General features: G+C 43.4%; 1 protein-coding gene across 1 annotated transcript in view; it reads right to left on the minus strand.

Moving 5' to 3' along the window:
• The window catches only part of CHCHD3 (coiled-coil-helix-coiled-coil-helix domain containing 3), a 189,125-nt gene that overhangs the window by 38,974 nt on the left and 129,085 nt on the right, over window positions 1–21,066 (minus strand). The window lies entirely within an intron of this gene.

Genomic DNA, 21,066 nt, shown 5'->3' on the forward strand with positions numbered 1-21,066 from the left:
CTGGAAAGAGTTCAGTGCAGGGCCACCAAGATGATGAAAGGAGTGGAGCACCTGCCTTGTGATGAAAGGCTGAGGGAGCTGGGGCTCTGCAGCTTGGAGAAGAGGAGCCTGAGGGGTGAGCTCAGTCATGTTACAAGTATGTAAAGGGTGGGTTTCAGGAGGATGGAACCAGGCTCTTCTCAACGATGGCCAATGATAGGACAAGGGACAATGGGTATAAACTAGAAGAAAAGAGATTCCAAAGAAACACAAGGAAGAATTTCTTCCCTGTTGAGGTGAAGGAGCACTGGCAGGGGCTGCCCAGATGGGCTGTGGAGTCTCCTTTGGAGCCATCCCAACCCCAGCTGGATGAGTTCCTGTGTGCCCTGCTCTAGGTGGTGCTGCTCTGGCAGGGGGGTTGCACTGGATGAGCTTTCCAGGTCCCTTCCAACCCTTAAGACTCTGTGTGATTCTGTGTGTGTGAAATCAAGTTTCTCCTCACCAATCCTCAGGATGAGAGTATTCATTTCTCCAAGTACAGAAAAAAGAAATGATGCTATAAATAGCACTGTTAATACAAATCATTTCCTTAAGCTCCAGATAAACAGATGTATTTACACTGTATGTAGGTGAACCTGCTTCTGCAGAGGGGTTGGACCAGATGATCTCAAGAGTTCTCTTCCAACCCTACCATTCTATGATTCTACGTATGTTCTGCATATTCATGTACTGTTTAACTCAGAAGTGGAGGAAAAAAGCTATGGTCCAATTCTCATGAAAGCAGCAGTGGTAAACTGTCAGAGAGCAGCTCTGGATCAGGCCTGTGCATCTTCACTAGTTCCAGTAGATACTCCAAATGCAGCTGTTTTCTCCCCAAAGTGTGCAGGGGTGGGGAGGACAGAGGGAAAGGAACAGGAATGCAATACTATCTACCACTCTGCAACAAACATAAATGTCTCAGCTATGTTTATTACATTCCAGATAGATATACTCACTATCTATTCCTAGGATTCTTTTAACTAAATAAGCCACTAAAACAGCAGCAAGTACTACCACCAACCGTCCTTGTCTCTTTGACTGAAGTCTCTTAGGCACAGACATTATAAAATGGTCTTCAGTTAGAGTTACTCTGCATCTTCCCCTCTTCAAAGGCTTCCTTATACAACAAAAAGATGGTTTTCTGTACACTTTTACAATCTCTTTTGTTATAAGAAGCATGAAAGTGCAAGAAATGTGTTACAAGAGACATTAGGAACTTTGAAGAGGGAACAGAAATGTCATGGTTATGGCAATTCATCATCACCTCAGATTATGTAGAAGATGCTATCTCTGTATCTGTTGTGAAGCTTTTGTGTGATGTGGGCATGTTGCTTGACTTCATAATAAAGCAGCAAATTTGTTTCTTGATGACTAAACTTTTCCTTCTTCAAAGTCAAATATCTAAACTGATCACTGAGGTGTGCTCCAGAATCACAGATGTTGCTGGCTAGCACATCCCACCCACTTCAATGAGTATTCAGAATGAATTGCTATCAACTTCATTGAGGCCTGAATAATTAACTTAAACTAGGTGATTAACTTTGAAGCTGCTGCAGTTAGGGGAAATGAACCCACTTGTGTGTGTGCTCCTCAGTTGCTGGATGTTTGACTGGAGAAACACTGCTCACCTTTACAATAAAAATTGATGTACTGGACTAGGACAAATACTCATCCAGCTCAGGACTCTGGCAAGCATTAGCAGCACATGTGTAGGGTAAAGAGCACAACAAGCAGATGCTGATGTTCCATCCTTAGGTCTTCCTCCAGCACATACAACAATTAAAATCTAGTGCTGGGGTTTGGCCCCAAAAGACACCACAACTGCCAGTGGGGACAAACCCAACCATGCCAAAAACAGCTGTAATCAAAAGCCAGAAAGACCTGAGGATTCCAAGACATGATGCTTTACCTGCCTCTTGCTGAGCACGAGAGGTATTTGTGATCATTACTCACCATGCTTTTTCCATGAATAAACAATTTTAGCCATAATTGCCTTCCACAGGAATTCATACAATCATAGAATGGTGGGTGTTGGAAGGGACTCTTAGAGATCATCCAGTCCAACCCTCCTGCTAAAGCAGGTTCACCTAGAACAGGTCACACAGGAGTGTGTTCAGGCAGGTTTTGATGACCTCCAGAACAGCAGACCCACTGCCTTCTATGCTGCCATTTACCAGCTTGCAAGTATTTGAGTTCAGCATTTGGTTATTCTTTCAGCACAGAAAGAATAAAAAACCCCAAACAGGTGAAGAATAAGCTGGAGGAGAAGGAAAAAGGAATCCACTAAATGCCATGAGGTAAAATCATGACAGTGAGCTTGCATCACTTAGAAAATTATGATACTTAAGATCTTCAATATACTCTTGTTCTACCTGAACTAATAAAGCAGAAAGTAGATTGAATTCTGCTGGTCAAGCTCTCTTACAGATTCTGTTATTCCCAACAGCTACTCACCTCTCTGCTCTGTTCCCTCATGCCAGACAGATTACTCTTCCATCATTCTATTATTAACTGTATTTCCTACACTGTATCTCCAACAGAGACTCTCCTGTTAATCAGCTCCTGCCTTCTCACAGCCTCTTCAACTTGCAGTACCTTGTCTCTCTCTTTCAGGCTGTCCCTCTGATGTCCTCAGCTTAAATCTCCTGTCCCTCTCAGTCTCGCAGCATTGGCACAGTATGTTGTGCTTGGGCTGCTCTGGCCATCTGCACCTCGGACTGGCCAAGACATGTCAAAGAGAGACAGTCCTCAAGGAGCAAATAATCCTCAGCCTTTGCTAGCACTTGGGCAGCAGCAGCAGATAAACACACTATAGGAAATATATTTTTCTCTACTTACCCACTTGGATCTGTACAGTAGAAGGTTTTGATATGATGAGCAAAATCTTAGTCAAAGGAGGGAAACCATTGTCTTCATATATGTGTGAACTGATTTTTTATAGGAATAGCAATTGTCTGAACTAGAGTAAGATAAGCTTAGGCACTTTCTTCCCAGGAATGCCAAAACCCAGAACCTAGAAAGCCTAAGCTGAGCTTCCTTAAAGGAAATTCTTCAAATGCAGTTCCAAAATTACCCATTCAACATTCTAATAAAACACTATAACATTGTGTTAGTTACCACTCAGGTAGTAATTGTATTAAAAAGCCTGTAAAATCCCACAGTGTTTAGTCAAGCAACTAATTTAACATGTGATTTAAATCAAATTGACCTGACTATGGCCACCACACGTGAAGTTAGTGACTTCAGTGTTGATGGCCCAAAGATAAGACATAGGTTGCAAATAAATCCAATGAAAAGTAGCATTTTTTATGCTTTTCATTTAGTGCCCTTCTTTGAAAAGATTAGGATTAGTTGTTCTTGAGGATGAAGAGCCTTTTTAAGAGCTACTTTCAAAGAAAGGAAAAGAGTGAAGTGTAGGTTTGTGTGGTGGAATAAAAGCTAGAGAAAAGAGGACTTGCATTTTAAATCTATCCAATTTCCCTTGATAAATAAACAGAGCCACAGCAAGTACAAATAACACCATAATTCAGGTAGAGACAAATGAGACCTGACCACAGGCAAAAGCATTTTCATCGTGTTTGCCCATGAAATAATCTTCCCTGAACAAAAGTTAACAGCAGAAGCTGCTTTAAGAACATCTTGTGGAGGGATAGGAGAAGAATGACTTTCCTAGACAGCTCTGATTTCAAAGGTCTGTGGAGGAAAAGAAATTCCTCCAGCCCCTCAGAAGGTCAGCTGTTTTGTCTGCATGTGGCACCTCAAAGCAGAAGTGCATGTTTTACTCCCCGCTCAAAAACCTTCAGATTTGCAGCCAGCTAAAGTTCTGAAAGATCTTGTGCCATCCAAGCTGATAAAAGGTTATCAAAAGAACCAGGAGAACTCGAGAGCCCTCATTTAATTTCACTAAAGATACATCAGCTATATGCACTATTTTATGACAAATGTGCTGTTTTTACTGGAGACATACCACGACTTCTCTTTGGCATTGAAATTTTTCTTTTAAGCCCCTTAAAGCCCAGAACAGATTCAATGTGAGACTAACATTCATGCAACCTATTTAAGTTTTGGGGTTATTTTTCTCTTTTTTTCCCATTTAATTTAATAGTTCTGTAGTTAACAGTTTATTTGACAAAGAAAAAGACGTGTGACTTCCACACAAAAGGGAAAAATCTGGCCTTCCGCTTCAAGTCAGTGCTGGGAAAGACAAAAATGAGCACAGCTTGACTTCAGAGCAGCTCAGCACCTGCTCCACCCACCAAAGGAACGAAGAGCTTGGGCTGTTTGGCACCTTTGAGAATCAGGGGAGAATTTTTAATTTAAAGACTTCTTTTTCCTTGTCATCCTCCCCCACGGAAGGACTCAAAGCATCGGCAGGCAAAGATGATCCTGTTCCCTGAATGGCAAATTGGAAAGTTTTCTTTGCCTCTTTTTAATCCATTTTTTGCTGAAGTTGAGGTTTCTTTATCCCTTAATTGAACCTCTGGCCATTTCATCTCGGTGTCTTTTACAAAGCTACTTGTGGCATTTTGTTTTATTCATTCTGTTGACATGCAATCTGAGCTCTATATGGCCTTAAAAGATTTCCAAAGCCAGAAGGTAGGAATAGCTCTTAAGCCTTAAGAGCTGCTTCACAGATTTGAATCCAGCCTCAAGACTGCCACGGTCCTCTTTCTCTCCTGGTGCTGCAAAGTAGGGACAAGAAGTCTGGCACAACCCCTGCTGTCCAAAGAGACCTGTTACAGCAGTTGTGTAAAGCAAACCCTTGCAGGAGTGTGTTTTGGGTACCAGGAGGACATCATAAAAGGTGTCTGACCAATAGATCATGCCTCACTGTTATGCAAACACAGAAAACAAAGACAAGAACTGTTAGAAACAACAACCTTAAAACATCCAGACATGTCTGATCCGTGAGACTGCCACTAAAAGTAACAAGAAAGAAAGAACAGAAGGAATTGGAGAAGAGGAAATAGTGAAAAGATAGTAAGACTACCTACTGTAGGAGGGGTACATCCCACTTCTAAATGATATTAAATTACATCTTTCTAACTATATGTCCCTTCTTATGGCATCTTTATTTGAATTTAAAACCTCCATTTGTCTCTGAATTTATTTTAATTAGCTATGGAAAACCAAGCTCATAACGTCATACAGATCCCCAAGTAACATTGCATCTTTATTCTACCTCAAAAGCTATTAAAATGATATATGACTGAAGTAATTTCTTCTGAAGTGTCATCAGATCAGGCATTTGCTTGAATTTTCAGATAAGTTGCTTTTTATACAAGTTATGACTTTGCTCATTTGGTCCAGCTGGGCTATTCAGATGCTTGCTGCATTTTTCAACTCTAGAGATGAAATTAAAGAAGTCATAGAATCACAGAATCATGTTGGTTGGAAAAGACTTTTAAGATTATAAAGTCCAACCACTCACCTCACACTGTGAAGTCCACCACTAACCCATGTCCTTCTGCTGCAACTTCTTATAAGTATGTTCAGGGATGGGGACTCCCTCAACTCCCTGGGCAGCCTGGTATAGGGGCTGACAACCCTCTCAGGGAAACAGTTCTGCCTCAGCTCCAGTCTCAACCTCCCCTGGAGCATCTTGAGCTCATTTCCTCTTCTCCTGTTGCTTGTGACTTGGGAGCAGAGACCAAACCCCAGCTCCCTGCAGCCTCCTGCCAGGGAATGTCAGAGAGTGCTCCTGGCTGCCCTCAGCCCTGGGCCTGCTGCCACCCCACTGCTGAGCCCAGCCAGGCTGCCACTGGCCTTCTTGCCCCCCTGGGCATGCTGCTGCCTCCTGTTCAGCCCCTGGCACCAACCCCCCCAGGCCCTTTCCCTGCAGCAGTTTCCAGCCCCTCTGCCCCAGCCTGGAGCTGCCTGGGCTTGGGGTGGCCCAAGGGTAGAACGCGGCACTTGCCCTTGGGCAACCTCAGCCCATTGCCCTGTGCCCATGGCTCCAGCCTGGCCAGGTCCCTCTGCAGACTCTCCTTGCCCCCAAGTCCTACTCCTGCCCTACTTGGTGTCACAGAATCAGTCACCTGCAAACTGACTGACTGTGTGTTCAAACCCCTCACTCATCCCTATCATTCTATGATTCAGTTACACAAAACAGGCTCCTGGGGAACAGCACTGGTGATCAGCCCTCAACTGGATTTAACTCCATTGCCCACCACTCTCTGGGCCTGGGGCCATCCAGACAATTTTCCAAGGCAACACAGAGTACACCCATGTGCAGTCAGTTTCTTCAGGAGGAGCTGCAGGAAACTGTGTCAAAGTCCAGGTAGATTTCTCTGCAGGGAACCTACACTATGCTTACAACTTCTGCTCTTGCTGGAGTTTTTACATGCTAATTTGAGTTCCTTTTTGAATGGACTGACTGATTTGGTATTGTTTTGCCTTTATCAGAATCCACTAGATGGAAAGTTCTCTGCACCTATCATAGAGATGAAAATAAAGTATTCAGCTTTAACGAAAATATATTGAAATCAGGTATCTTTCCATTAAAGAACGGGTGCTGCCCAAAGCAAACCAGCTTTCAGTCCTGAACTGCAGCATAAAAGTAACCCTCAGAGAAGCACCCAATAGATTCCACATAACGAGGATGTTCAGGACAACTCAGAAATAGTCAGAGACAAAAGATGCATGGACAGATCAGTGGATGTGCTTTCACAGTAGAGGAGAACATTTGATGTGGATGAATAGGGAAAAGTAGCTGCAAGGCAGAGGGAGGGAGAAGACAAACTGAAAGAGAAGCCCTGTGATTAAAACAAAAGCTAAGGTCTGGGATCCAGGAGTATGCCAACAAAGGACATCTGGATGATGATGAATTTAAGGCTAAGGACAGTTTTCAGGACTTTAGTGGACTCTGCCTAGAGCTACATATTTCCTGTGCTGTCTCAAATCCAAATGAAATTCCCTCTCCTCTGTCCTTTAGTCCCGAGTCTTTTTAAAATCTCTGTGGCCACCTTCCTCTTATATTCTGGAAAACATAAGCTTTGGACCTGAGTGCCCCTCTAACAGAATAAATGTCAATAAATGTCAGAACTGTTAGTGACTGATGGGAGTTTTTTGGGACATCCATGCCACAACATACCAGTTGGTGTGGATGAAAAGGCAAACACATACACAGACCAGAGAAAGAGGAATCCTACAACCCACTCAAACAAAGGAAACAAAGGAACAACACATGCTGCATCTTGGCAAATGTTCTGCCAGAAGACAATTCACTTCCCAACATCATTTGTTTGATTCTTTGACATTTGTGTTTGTCAAAGAGTAGACATTCAGTGTTCAGTGAGTGGGGCAAAGTACTTAACTCAGTTATCAGCAGAAAATGGGGAAAATAGCATATTCTTTGACCTTTTCTTTTGAATTTCCAATTCTGTTTTTCAGGCACCACTAACTAATACCTTTAACTGCAACTATTAATGTCTCTGAAGTTTCTCCCAAGATATGCTTCACTTCACTTTTCTGCCCTAGTAGAACATTGATCTCTAATTTGTTAACACTCAGAGCTGCCAAAGAAAATGAAAACCTTTGTGAAAAGGACAAATCTATTCAAAGTTCTCACAGCTATTCAGCCAAGCATCTAATCTGCATGTAATTGTAGTACAGTCTTTAATACAAATGTTCTCAATCTTAGAGATGCACGTGTAAATGCACAACTGTATTTATGTCTCCCACTGATGACAAGATGCCTCATCTAAATGATTCCTATTTACAACTTTCCTTCCCAGTCTCATCCCTTTCACAGTTACACATTATAAATTACATTCTCCCTAAAGTATTGAGGGGTATTTTTTCTTCATGTTCTAAAGAAGTCTTCCCCTCCCCAAAGGCATGTGAACATGGCAAGTTACCAAATGCTGTCTTGGAGGCACATAGGAATGAGTATTGCTATGAGAAATCTCTTCTCTTGGTGGCTTTGGGTACAGACTGTCGCACTAGGAACAGCACATTCATAAAGGGTTTTAAATGCATAGAATCACAGAATGGTGGGGTTGGAAGGATCATCCAGCCCAACCCCTTCCTAAAGCAGGTTCTCCTCGCTCAGGGGACACAGGAATGTGTTCAGGTGGGTTTGGGAACCTCCTGAGAAGGAGCCTCCACACCCTCCCTGGGCAGCCTGGGTGAGGTTCCCTCACCTCAGCACCAAAGGACTTCCTCCTCCTGTGCCAGTGGAACTTTTGTGTTCCAGTTAATGCCTGTTTCTCCTTGTCCTGTCACTGGCTACCACAGAAAACAGACTGGCCCCATCCTCTCAACACCCACCCTTTAGGTACTGATCAGCATTGATGGGTTTCCCCCTCAGTCTTCTTTTCTGCAGGTAAACAGCCCCATGTTCCACAGCCTTTCCTCCTCACAGAGATGTTCCAGTCCCCTCAGCATCTTGGTACCCTTCCTCCAGGCTCTGTCCAGCAGTTCCCTGTCCCTCTTGAACTGGGGGATTCCCAGTTGCCTCTATTTGCATGTCACTGGTTGCCTTTATGGAACTGACTTTTAAATACCAGTCCAACAGGTCATTTATGCACAGCTAAAGCCATACCACAGGGAACCACACCAGCCCCCAAGAAAACTCAGATCAGCATGAGTCTTCAATGGCTGTCCATGAGTTACATAGATGCCCCAATATTTGCTTTTCATGTGCACAGCTGTACATGAACATGTACATATATTTTCTACAGCAGCATGAAGTCAACTTAGTTTAAGTCTCCTATTACATTCAGGCACAGTTGCAGCTCATCTGCTGCATGAATAACTTCCTTAAGTCCAGTGGTGTTAGAGACTCAAGGAAAGACAACTTGAGGTTACCCACAAAGCTGTTGTTGCAAACTTGTAACTGAGACAGTGCTGAGCTCAAGGCGACTCTTCTACAGACTGCAGGAGCCATAATTTTAAGATCTCATTGCTCATCCTCTGCATTCAGAGGAATGATCTGGGAAAACCACTTTAAACATCACCTGTTTCAAACTCATTTTGGATAGTTTTCAGAGGGAGACAGATATCTCCTTAAAGCGGTCAAAAGAATAAGAGAAAAATGCTTCTGTTGAACCATGGGTGGAAATTTGGATGGATCATCAGGCTCTACTTGGAGATCAGGTATATGCAGAGTTCCTCAGGGGTCTATACCACAGTTTAATATCTTTATCAATGGCATAGAGATGAAGTGCATGCTTCCCAAGCTTGCAGGTGTCACCAAACTGGGGGCACATCATCTACAAAGGGAAGCCAGGGGAATATGAGTTTCTGAGGGAACCTAACAGCAACTTTATAAGCCCTTGTCTACCGACAACATGGCAACAGGCTCTTTACTGATGTGCAATGGGAGAACATGCGACAACTATAAATCAAAACAACAGAGATTCCAAATAGATACAAAGAAAACATTTAGGTTGGAAAAGACCTTTAAGATCATCAAGTCCAAGCATTCCTCCAGCACTGCCCTCAGCCCCACAGCTACACAGCTTTGGGATCCCTCCAGGGATGAGGATGCCACCACACCCCTGGGAAGCCTGGGACAGGGCTTGACGATGCTTTTGGGTAATAAATGATTCCTCATTTCCAATCTGAATGCTCCGGTGCGACTTGAGACTGTCTCCTCTTGTCCTGCCACTTATAGATTAGGAGAAGAGACCAACATCAACCTCACTACAATCTCCTTTCAGGTAATTGTAGAGAGTGATAAGGTCTCTCATTCATATTCTATGAATATGTATACTTACAGTCAGTGATGTATCTGATATCAGAATGAAAATGTACTTTGGCTTGTAGATGTGCAATCTGCTCTGCAGCTGTATGTGAAATTCATCTTGTGGCAGGAGCCCAACATAAAGAATCACAGATTAGCTATATCTTCTTTCAAATAAATGGAAAGTAGCTGGGTTCAGCGTTGTTTATTAGATCTGCTACCATCACTGCTCAGTTAGATTGGTTGCCTAAGGGCATAATGAGTGCAAGATTACCATTTTTTAAAGAGCAAACTGCTGCCACAAATAACACTTGTGCATCAACTCTCCAGAGATCAAGAATAAAGTTTCTGAAAGAAATTCTGAAATGTTCCATGTCTCATATCCAACAGTCCTGGCAACAGTGTCATCCAGCAGGCTTGTTCCTGTCCCTGGATCACAGCTTCAGAAAGTTTTGTCTTTATTGTTCTGAATTGATATCAGGTTGTGGTAACTTTCCCTCAGGTAACTGTCTCAGCACAGTGAACGTTGATACTACACAGAGAGTTAAGAACAAGTTTGACCAATATGACCAACTCTCTCATACAAGCCACAGTAACCAAGTAGAATGAACTTATTATTCAGGAGCACTTTAATAGTATTGCCAGCATGAGCAGGGAGGTGATCATTGCCCTGGACTCGGCTTTGGTGAGGCTGCACCTCGAATATTGTGTCCAGGTTTGGGCTCATCTCTACAAGAAGGACATGGAGCTGCTGGAGAGGATGCAGAGTTGGGCTGCCAAGCTGGGAAAGGATTTGGAGCAGGTCTCAGGTGAGGAAGGGCTGAGGGATCTGGGGCTGTTGAGCCTGGAGAAAAGAAGGCTCAGGGGAGACCTTCTGGCTCTCTACAACTACCTGAAAGGCAGCTGCAGCCAGGTGGGGGTGGGTCTGTTCTCCCCAGTAACAAGCAATAGAACAAGAGGAAATAGCCTCAGGTTGCCCCAGGGGAGGTTGAGGCTGGATGTGAGGAGGAATCTCTTTGGTGCCAGGGCTGTCAGGCATTGGAAGGGGCTGCCCAGGGAGGTGCTGGAGTCACCGTCCCTGGAGGGGTTTCAGAGCCGGGTGGATGTTGCACTGAGGGCAATGGGCTGGTGGGTGAAAGGGCTGGGACAGAGGCTGGGCTCCATGGGCTTAAAGGTCTCTTCAAGCTGAAACCATTCTATGATTCTATAATAATATTTATATTTGATCAGATTAAAAGACTTTTTTTCCCCACATTGCTAGCACAAATATTCTAAAAGTCAGTATCTGGCTGTTTACATCACTATCAAGTGAAAAGACCTGGATGATGTCAGGATCAACAGTGCAGTAAAGGAGAGGTGCAAAGTTCATGATCCACGTCAAACAGCCTACAAGATATTGAGGCAGAAACTCTTCCAGTTGCAAAACACCATCTGATTGGAAGTTGATGCTGTACAGCAAACAATGAGCAAAACTGCAGAAAAACCTACATCCCAACAGCAGGTTTGGGTGATTACAAAGCAACTAATGTACTTCAAGGATGGTCTTTTGCAGCTGCTTTGAACACCATGTGTGAGCAGTGAGGAAATATCAAGACTGACATATAAATTGCCTAGCGAAAACCATTATCTGTATTTGTTTGGATGACTGATAAGTACCTGAATCCAACTGGTACCTGAATTCAAGAAAAGTACGTTTTACACCCAGCCTAAATTGAGAGCTATGTTCATATTTAGTGAAGCAAGAAACGAAACGAGCTCTGAGCATGTTTAAATCAAAGTAATGTGAGGATTTTTCAATGCTCTTACAACAGTGTATCCCAGCAGACTCGTTTTGTGTGGAAACTGCCCTCTGAAAGCAACGCAGCCAAAACGAAGGCAGGTGGCCTTCTCACTCAAAACCATGGTAAATAACAAATCCAGGGCCTACGGAAAAGAAAGCAATTAAGTATCTCAGCGTGCCACAGTGTCATCATTAACACCAAATACATTGCTCTGGAAGTTAAAAATGTGGCTCTGTGGTTCTCAAGTAACAAGGCAACAGGGCACTGAATTCCTACAGCTGGATGAGACGTCAGGACAAATCCATCAGATGCAGACCTCTAAAACGATCCATAATTTATAACTATGTTTTGTGACCTCCAGAGATGATTCCCACTATTTACTGGGTTTCTTTTTCCTGCATTCTTTGCAGATTCTGTTTGTTCCTACTATCCATTTCAATTCTCCCTCCTGCAGTGCTCGGTGCATCTTTCAAGCCAGAGCTGTTATTCTCCCTTTCAACCATCCTGCAGGAATTTACTGTATGTTCTGTCCTGCATATGTATATTCTCCCACTGTCGTCTTTATTTTCCCTTTCCACTTTAAGTGATCACTTCTGCTATACACCTGTGTTTCTCCAGGCATTCACAGCCTTTCACAGACACCTCTTCCTCATCGGTCTGAACAGACTTTCAGTTGTTCCTTGAGAATGGGCTCTGTTACATACACAGTCCCACTACACCATGTCCATTTCTTTTGGCAAATGTTGGAACTCAAAATTTGCTCCATAGGTCTCTTGTTACTACAAAGCAGGTAGGTTAATCCCTCATTTGTCTCTTAGGATGGGTTTCACAACACTAAATCTCAGCTAATCTACAGCCAGATGATTAAACTACGCTTCCTCAACAATAAACAGCAAAATCTTCACTCACCAAACTGAGCAGATGTTTTTAGCAGCCCTCAGTGGCATCTGTTTCTCACCAGCAACTACTGAATGAAACCAGATACTTAAATGCAGACTAGATGTTTCCACTTTGAGCTAAGTTAGAGAAAATGTATCAGTGCCACAGCATCTCACCAAGGAAAATACTCCAAGACATCGTAATTCAGACCAATTTCTCTCCAATTTCTCTGCAGCAAATACTCTGTTACACTTGTACCAATAGAACAGCACAATAAAACATAACTGAGGCAAGAGTTACACACAGCAGTCCTATTCAAAACAGCAGAAACTCAATCATTTCTCATTCTCCTTCATTCCTTACAGTGACAGGTCTAGCTAGATAAATTATACCTATGTATTGATTAAAACAGTTGCCTGATAAATATATGGAAGTACTTGCAAGTTTTGATTCCTGCATTCTATACTACATACCATGTTATAGCTATATAATGTACAGGATTATTCAGAATACACTTGATATAGTCAATACTTTGTCTCCTCTTTTTCCCTCCATAGTACCAAAGCTGCTCAAAAAACATCTCCTATATCTTTGTTTCAGTCAGCTAGGGGAAAAAACCTCCATTTTGCTACTCTAAGATTTGGAAATGCCTTATGGGATCTACATCATGTAAGCTTACAAATCAACAAGCTTCATTTTATAGTACCAAATAATTTTGGAGGCACCTTCAGTGTTCACTTGTTCCAACCACTGGCACAAAACAGGTCCAACTAGACCAAGTTGCTCAGGGTCTTGTCCAGTTAAGTCTTGAACACCTCCAAGGATGATTCCTCATTTGTATTACATCAGTGTCCTATGGATCAGGCCACCAGGAACTGTATTTATGATACCTGCACACTGAAGCTTTTTATTCACTCTTGTCTCCACTTTCATGCTATTTCTTAAAGTCTAGACAAGAGAAGTAAAATATTGTCAACAAACTCAGAGCCATGTGAAAATAGGCTTGTGTGTCTGAAAACTTGTCTTAATTACATCAACTAGTCAAATCAAAAGCCATCATACGTCCCCCCAGATATTGTCAATAAATCCTTGTTCTGTTAACCACTGGTAAAACTCTCACTTCAAAAATATTCCACACTGCAGTGCTTTTGCCTGGGCCAGGTTTTGGTAGCAGACTACAGGAGTGGCTTCTTTAAACAAAGACCTGCCAGAAGTTTCCCCTGCAGCTGACAGGGCTGATGCCAGTCAGTTCTAAGATGGACCCACAGCTGACCAAGCCCTGGCCAGTTAGTGACTGAGGTAACACCTCTGTGAGTAATGTATTGCAGAAGGGGAAGGAGTTGCTGGGCAGTTGCTAAATGGCAGCAGTAACAGGGAGTGAGACTGTGAAAACATCTCTGCAGTCACCCAGGTCAGTGCAGGAGGGGAGGAGGTGCCAGGGCACTGGAGCAGAGATTCCCCTGTGCCCTGTGGTGCAGCCCATGGGGAGGCAGCTGTGTCCCTGCAGCCATGGAGGCCCCGGGGCAGCACAGACCCACTCACAGCCCGGGGAGGAGCCCACGGCGCAGCGGGTGGGTGCCCGAGGGAGGCTGTGGCCCTGTGGGAAGCCCACGCTGGAGCAAGCTCCTGGCAGGGCCTGGAAGCCCGTGGGGAGAGAGGAGCCCATTCCAGAGCAGATTTGATGTCAGGACTTGTGGCCCTGTGAGTCCCTGAAGGACTATTTTCCCCATGGATGACCCACGTTGGGGCAGGGTGTGAGGAGTTGCCCCCATGGCAGGCCCCATGCAGTTTGTGAGGAGCTGCAGCCCATGGGAAGGACCCACGCTGGAGAAGTCCCTGGAGGACTGTGTCCCGTGTGGCGGACCCCACAGTGTAGAAGTGGGAAGGATGAGGCCTCTCCCTGAGAAGAAGCAGCTGCAAAGTCCATCTGTGATGAACCAACCACAACCCCCATACCCTGTGTCACTGGGGGGAAGGAAGGAGAGTCCTGGGAGAGGTCTTTTAAGACTTGATTTTATTTCACATCTCCTTGTTCTGATTGTTCATTAATAAATCAAAGCATTTATCTCCAAGCTGTGTCTGTGTTGCCCATGACACTAATTGCTGAGCAATCTCCCTATCCTTATCCTGACTCACAAACCTCTCATTATATTTCTCTCTGCCCTGTCCAATTTAGGAGGGGGAGTGATGGAATGACTTGGTGGGCATCTGGCACCCAGTCAGGGCTAAACCACCATTATATGGTACAAACACACAACAAGGTTTTACACCTGATTTTCCAATATAACAGCACAGGTCTTGCAAGGACTTTTCCTTTCTTTTTTTTTTCTTATGAAGTTCTTTCAATTTTCTAAGTACCTAAAACCATCTCCTGTCAGTTCACAGCAACGAGGCAAAGAAAAAAATTCATTGAAGTTTGTCTGAATTTAAAAGGGTCATTTTCTGCTTTTGAAATAGCATTTAAAAAAAAGAAAAACTCAGCTTCTTCATATTTCCTAACAAAAGGAAGTCCAGCCTCCACTGTTACCCTATAACCCACCTTACCTACACACAGCAAGATCTTGTTTTTCTCAGTTGAAAGCCTACTGAAATACTACTGCCTGCTCAGATGCAAGAGATTCTCAAGCCTGCAGCATTCTGCACGTTATTTTAAACATGTAAATAAAGGAAGTCTCGAGAAATTAATTGACAGCAGCAGCAGTAAATTCTCAAGGAAGGAAGGAAGATCATGAGAGCTGTTTGCTATGTGCAATGAATACATTTCAAGGGCTATATTCATTTCAAGGGCTGTGTTACACTGGCAATGCAATATTTGATGGCATTAAGTAAAAAGTGTATCTATTCACTGGTATTAAAAGGGACAAGACAGCAAAGCTTTCCCTAATAAACACAGCAAATTGAAGAGCTTCAACTATGGGATACTATATAAAGGTTGCCTTGGGTAAGGATAGGCAGCTTTAGAGCAGCTGACACACAGGGTAGGGATGGTACCCCCTGAAGAAGGAGCTCCTCGAGTTCTGTTGTAAGGCTGCAACTCTCCTCTTATTCCAAAACATCTTTTCTTTTCTCCTTATGCTTTATTAAACAATACAAAGCTTCTAAAAAAGATCATTTTGGCATGTTGTGTTCACTTCCAACGTTACCTGCTGTATGTAAAGCTTGTACAACCGAAACCCAGTGGGAGGTGGGGATAAGAAAAAGTGAAAATCTCTGTATTACTATTGTAATCACAAAAGCTATGCATACATCCAGCACCTCACCCTACTGTAAATCCCACTAAGTCGAGTTTGCTGAAAAATAATGCATGACCTTTCCTTCACTACAATCTAGAACAGCCTTTGATACACATTTTTGCAACCTGCATTATGCTGTCTCAATGTGCTGAGCAGCAATACGTGTGCACCACTAAATGTGAAACCTAACAAGGGTATGAAAGATTAACAATTTGCTATCTCAAAAAAGGAAATCTGTTCCAAAATGCAACTGTGATGCACACTTCAAAAGCCTGTTAGACAGATTAAGCAAGGAAAGGAAGAAACAAAAACATGCCTTTATATTTGTAGGCATTTTGCTGAATAAGGTGGTTAATATAAAGGATTGCATATTTTAACTCACCTACTTCAACAGACAATAAATTATGTGGTATCTCCTACAGAATTTGTCAGAGAAATAATTCTCACTATGATATTTACAATAATATTGACAAATATCTAAATGGTGGGTGTCAGGAGGTTGGGGCATCATTTTTTTCTGTTGTATCCAGTGACAGGACAAGTGGTAATGGACAAAAGCTGGAACACAAAAAGTTTCATTTAAACATAAGGAAAAACTGTTCCATTGTTGAGGTGAGGGAGCCCTGACCCAGGCTGCCTGGGGAGGGTGTGGAGGCTCCTTCTCAGCTGTTTCCAAACCTACCTGGACACGTTCCCATCCCCCCTGATGAAGGGGAACCTGTTTAGCAGGGAATTGGGCTGGAGGAGCTCTAAAGGTCCCCTCCAACTCCCACCATCTGTGATTTTGTGATTCTATGATATCTTAACAATTTTACATTGTTCTTCCTTTGCTTGAAGAAACTGAAGCAATGCAAATATAGTGAGGTTTTCACGGTACAAAACAGAAACTGAACTATCAAATGGATTTTCAGTTCAAACATTTACTTGTTACTCAAAGGCACAATTGCCATTTATTAAAACAATAGGGGGCTCTTTCTATAACATGGGTCAAAATGCAAGTATTTAGAATAATAGAATGGTTTCAGCTGGAAGAGACCTTGAAGCTGATGGAGGCCAGCCTTTGTTCCAGCCCTACCAACCACCAGCCCATTGCCCTCAGTGCAACACCCACCCTGCTCTGAAACCCCTCCAGGGACGGTGACTCCAGCACCTCCCTGGGCAGCCCCTTCCAATGCCTGACAGCCCTGGCAGCAAAGAGATTCCTCCTCACATCCAGCCTCAACCTCCCCTGGTGCAACTTGAGGCCGTTTCTTCTTGTTCTATTGTTTGTTACTGGGGAGAACAGACCCACCCCCACCTGGCTGCAGCTTCCTCTCAGGCAGTTGTAGAGAGCCAGAAGGTCTCCTCTCAGCCTTCCTTTCTCCAGGCTCAACAGCCCCAGATCCCTCAGCCCTTCCTCATCCGAGACCTGCTCCAAATCCTTTCGTGGCTTGGTACCCACCTCTGGATCCTCTCCAGCACCTCCATGTCCTTCTTCTAGATATGGGCCCGGAACTGGACACAGTATTTGAGGTGCAGCCTCACCAAAGTGGAGTCCAGGGGAAGAACTCCTTTATTTATACCTATACAAAGCCATAATGATACTTTATTCATGTTAACCACTGCTTCATTTCTACTTTTAAAACCTGTAGGCCAGCAAGGACTAACTACAGAAATCAGCAGCAAGGTTGGCATGAACAGACATTCGAGCTGGCACGCAGCAACAATTATCTGCAATGCTTTAAAAACACACAGGGTATCAAACATCAGAACAACACTGTGTATTGTTGTCACATCTCTGGGGAATGAGGAATATCTATCTTCCTTGGGCTTTATGTTTGATAAATGTATAGACAAACCAAGCAGTAAATTTTAGTGCAGGGAGAAAGAAATGTTTAACTGGATGAGGGTGGTAGGAGATCTGGAAAACACTGAAATGTTATTAAGGTAAGACATTGTAGAAAGCTGTAATTCTTTTTCTGATAATTAGACATATGTTTGAACTCCTCTGCTATGGTTCATTTGAATCTGCTTCCTAATTACTGCAGCTATGTTATTGTGGTTTAGCGTGCATAAATACATATTCCTACCTGATTATGGCCCACAGGAACACAAAGGGTTAAACTCTCTGACGTGGAGGGGGGGGAATATAAAGATTTCAAAAGTGGCAGGAGGGTATCTTCTCATTTCAAACACATGATTATCTTTCCATATTTCAAAAGGAAAGGCCTTTTGAGGCATAGAAATATGCATGTGAATAGAAACATATTGAAAAGTCTCAGCTTTCAGGTATAATGCTTTTTAGATAGAAAAGGCATAAGATGGGGGAACTTTCAATTCTGTATGACATGCTTAAAGAGAGCTGAACGTGCCACCAGCCTGGCATTATCATTTCTGTCCCCTCTCCCAGCTACTAATGCTTTACTGCCATTTTTACTAAGCTGTGTTGATATCCCAATTAAAAACTACAAGAGCAACAACAAGCTCCTCTGCAGCTTAGCTGGACCTGCTTCAGAGCGAGCAGGTTATCAGACACAGAACCCAGAAACAAACAGAAAACCAATTAAAAAAGAATACAAGACAGAAGAAACCTTCACCTTGGAAGCAGCAGCATAAAAATGACACGTTCTTTTTCCAAGAAGGATCTCTCAAATGCAGAAACTCAATGCCATCTATTTCATCTCTTTTCAAGTCAGTGGAAAGTCAGGGATTTTGAAGAAATCTGGGTAATGCCCAAGACAAATTGGTTTTGCTCACTTTAAAGCAAAACTTGAAACAAAGTTGTCACTAGGCTTGTCACCAAGTCCATTACTCTGATTTTCTTTCTCCTCTCCTATTTTCCCCAGTTTTCTTTCCATAAGCCCTCCTAGTCATCCTAAACTTGAGTTCTTTCTCCTTCCTTTAAACTTAGTATTTTCATTTCTGGGGAGTTTCACAGAAAAAACAAAGAGTGTTGCATTTCTGTATTGAATTCGCAATACAGAAAAACATCCCAAGCCTTTACTTAACCTTTCACTTCTCTGGCACTGAAGCCAGGCCAAAGCTGAGATCTGTGCCACAATTAATGTTATCAACAACTCGGTACATCTGTCTTCCCCTCTCTGCAGCTGTCTTAAAATGTAGCCACATCCCAAGATTATGGTTCAGCTCTCCATGATGTTAAGAATATTGTCATTAGACACAATTGCTCTTGGGCAGGACTTGCACATAAAGAGCACGATACAACGAGTTGAGAAACACGACATACCTGAATCAGCACACAATGCAGAGCACTGATTTCCTCAAGCATGGTGTGGAGCAGTGTACTTTACATAAAGCCTTTCCCTAGAAAACCAGCATTCCCTGTGCTTACCATAGAGATATAGAAGTGAGAGGAGATCTGCTGGTCTCTTTTCCCTGTATGCACACATACCCAAATGCTGAACGCTCAAAACCTCACATGAAAGAGGTTGTGTCTGAATTGCAGCTTATTGTTCAGCGATCCTAAACCAGCCTCACAAAATCCATCAGCTGGCAGCTGTAAATGGGCCCATCTCTTACACTGTGTTTCTGGGCTGAACACAGCCCCCTCTCTCACCAAAGGCCAAGTTATTAAGAAATTGTTTGTCGAGTTAGATCGGATTGATCATTTATTTCCCAAATTCCTTTTCCCATCATTTACTCATTATACGCCTCCTCCTGATGTGAGAGGACATTTATTAGCTTCTGCATTTATTCTGCTGGCAAATAGAAACATTCTGCAGCATTTCCTGGGGATTCTCTCATTTATCTGTCGGTTGTGGGATTCAAGTATTTTTAGGGGCAGGAAAAATGAAAATATCACTCAGCCTGACAGCAGTGCAAATGAAGCTGGTATGTGCTTGGGAAGGCTATTTCAGCCTTTACATTTACAAGACTATTTACCAAAAAAAGGCATTTCACATAAACATTATTGCTTTATATTGAAAAAAAAATCACTAAATACTGCTATAGGCACAAAATGGACAGTTTTCATACAATCATTTAGGCTGGAAAAGAACATTAAGATTGTTGAGTCTGACCGCTAACCTAGCACTGCAAAATCTACCACACGTCTCTCAGCTTCACAGCTCCACGGCTTTGGAATCCCTCCAGGAATGGGAACTCCACTACAGCCCTGGGCAGCCTGGCAAAGGGCTGGACAACCCTCTTAGTGAAGAAATTGTTCCTCATCTCCAATCTAAACCTCTCTGGGGCAACTTGAAGCTCTTTCCTCTTGTCCTGCCACTTGTTACTTGGGAGAAAAGACTGAACCCCCACCTGACTGCAGCCTCCTGCCAGGGAGTGTCAGAGAGTGCTCCTGGCTCCCCTCAGCCTCCTCTGCTCCAGCCTCAACACCCCCATTCCCTCAGCTGCTCCTCACAGCACTTGTGCTCCAGCCCCTTCCCCAGCTCTGTGCCCGGCTCTGGCCACGCTGCAGCCCCTCAGTGTCCCTGTGGCAGTGAGTGAGGGGCCCAGCACTGAGCACAGCCCTGGAGCTGCGGCCTCCCCAGGGCCCAGCACAGGGGCCGGGCACTGCCCTGGGCCTGCTGCCACCCCACTGCTGAGCCCAGCCAGGCTGCCACTGGCCTTCTTGCCCCCCTGGGCACGCTGCTGGCTGCTGTTCAGCCCCTGGCACCAACCCCCCCAGGCCCTTTCCCTGCAGCAGTTTCCAGCCCCTCTGCCCCAGCCTGGAGCTGCCTGGGCTTGGGGTGGCCCAAGGGCAGGATTTGGCCCTTGCCCTTGGGCAACCTCCGCCCATTGCCCTGGGCCCATGGCTCCAGCCTGGCCAGGGCCCTCTGCAGCCCCTTCCTACACATCAACACTCCACCCAACTTCATGTAGTCATTTTAAAGAGAAATGGCACTCAGAGGACGTTTTAATGCATATAACATAATTAATATTTGTTTAACTAGAAAGTATACTGAAGTTAGCAATTGCAAAATAGAGAACAAAAAGCAAGTGAAAACAGGGATTGATCTGTATTCCACTTTTTTACATCTAATGCTCAGCTTGACTAAAAGTGAAATTACTGGGCAGTTAGAAAAAGCTTATTATATGAAATATATTAAATACATGAATATATAATAATCATATAATATAATATATGAAAAATATAAATAAGGGAAAAATCTTTCTATCAGATTTCCAGGAAACTGAAAGAAACTGAAGGATTATTCATGTGGAATGATTCCAAATATCTTATAACCAGTAAATTCTTTCATAGGCAGCCTAAAAATTCAGTATTTTACTTCTCACATGGTTCAGTCTAGTTTTGCACTATTTTCCAAACATGCTACCCCAACAAGGAAATCCAAGCAAACTCACTGAGTGTTGTTTTAATATTATGTTAACTTGGTACTGTATTTCTTCCCATACTTCAATTTCTGTAAATGAAACAGGGTGGGAGGAAAGAACAGACCTGAGTAAAATGAAAGCTGCTTATTAACTACCCATATGTTAAAACATTTTGCCATATCCTATAAAATGT

The sequence above is a fragment of the Colius striatus genome, chromosome 1, assembly GCF_028858725.1.
Source record: "Colius striatus isolate bColStr4 chromosome 1, bColStr4.1.hap1, whole genome shotgun sequence".
Lineage (NCBI taxonomy): Eukaryota > Metazoa > Chordata > Aves > Coliiformes > Coliidae > Colius > Colius striatus.